The sequence below is a fragment of the Nestor notabilis genome, unplaced genomic scaffold (assembly GCF_000696875.1).
Source record: "Nestor notabilis isolate BGI_N333 unplaced genomic scaffold, ASM69687v1 scaffold14903, whole genome shotgun sequence".
In the NCBI taxonomy this organism is placed as follows: Eukaryota; Metazoa; Chordata; class Aves; order Psittaciformes; family Psittacidae; genus Nestor; species Nestor notabilis.
This window is the reverse complement of record NW_009922509.1, coordinates 74,169-76,068: the sequence shown is the minus strand read 5'-3', so window position 1 is coordinate 76,068 and position 1,900 is coordinate 74,169.

The window sequence follows — 1,900 nt, the reverse complement described above, 5'->3', positions numbered from 1 at the left end:
CCCAAGCTGGCCTCTTCCCCTGACACCATCATCAGTAACCAAAGCTGTGGAAGTCCAGTGCGTCTTGGCTCTGCTTGTCCAGCAGCAGCACTGCTGCTTTCCTACCGCAGAAGTCTCTATTACCCAGAGTCACTCATGTGTCTTCACAGCCATCACCACAGCATCAATGAGGCATAACACTAACAATAATCAGCTTGTAACTTTGCACTGCTCTGCTGGCTCTGCAAAGCGAATAAGAACAGAGGTTTTTCTGATTTGGTCACTAAATCACGCCCACCTCACAGAACACAGACAGATGGTAGCCTATGAATTAAAGTACCTTCATATAACTTAAGACACAATCTGCAGAATAATTCTATTTATTTGCTTTAAATAAAAAAAAAAACAAACCCAAACTTACTTGTTAACACTTTAGATGCTTACTGACTAAGCTGCTTCTAAGGACAATTTAGCTTTATTTGAGATTCAAACCCAGAGCTGTTGCCTTTGTATGTCAGTAATTCTTACACTGGGTGTCAGCTCAGCTGGCATGTCACGGGGCAGGGAAGAGGAAGAACAGAGGGAAGAAGGGCACAGTCCCTCCCCTGCCTCCACGCTTCTCTCACACACACAATTACTTTCCTACTGCCTCCACTGTTTCATCATCCTTCCCCTCCACTCCCAGCAGGGACTTCAGTAGAGAATGTGGTCAGCAATGCCCCAGTCACACCAGGGCACACTCCTTGTGGGGACCAGTAGAAGACCCAGGCTTGCCTCCCAGCACCTCAGCATTCATCCCTACCCTACTCACCAGAGGGCAGCACCCAGAAACGTCCTCTGTGGTGGCATGTTCACCCTTTCCAGTCCCAATGACAGGCAAAGAGAAGGCAGCATGCAGCACTGCCTAACCCTCCCCCGCTAAAGAACCCCTCTCCACCTCATTCACCACACCACTCTCCCTTAGCTCTTCCACAGGAAAAGTCCAAGTGGACTGTGCTCCATCCAGAATCTGCCTTCCAAACCAAAATCCGAGATTTTTTTTCACTATTTTAAGACATGAAAGAGATACAAATAATTTATTGACTCCAACTCTACAAAGTCCATTAAAAACACTGTTAAATTTACCTTACCCTCAACAATGCTTTCTTGCTTCTCAGACAATGTGTCCCCATTGCTGCCTGTCCCCTGACATAGCTACTGCCTCTGCCTCACAGGCTGCCCAGGTGAGATAGCGTTGAGGAAGGGGCCTCAGGGAAAATACCACAACTTGATCTCTTCCATCAGCCATGCTGCTGGCTGTAGTGCCCATCACCCCTTCTGCCCATGCCTGGACACTCATCTCCCACTGCTCTGTGACACACTGGAGCCAAGGTGTGGGAGTCCCCAGCACCACGCTGAAGAAACACTCATGTCCCTGTTAACAAACTCCACTCCTTCCCAAGCTCTCCTGCTACCTTTGTTCCTTCTCACATGTGCTAGATGTTTTGATCACCACTCGATTTCTATTTTTAGACACTAAGTATTTACAGCAGCCTAGCACAATCACGCAGGTTGCTCCATGCAGCCCAATTTTTCCTTAGCTGTTTTTAGATCACTGTGCATTAATTACATCTGTCTTTGGGATTCCCCAACCTCTGCCACACAGGTAGATGTATGTCTTATTTAGCAATTTCTATTCACTAGATCTTCTCCACTAGGCATGTTACACACTTTCCATAACTGTAACACGTTTTACAACTGGCAACTGAACTAATCCCCAGTCAGCCTCCAGCTGGTCCAAACTTCCCTTTAAAATCAACATTATATCAAAAAGCATCTTCCTTTCAAGATTAAATGTTATTCAGGAATTAATTCCTCTCTCCCTACGTGCACATACTGTTTAACAGGATTAACTCAGCTACTTTAGTAAAAACAAATATAT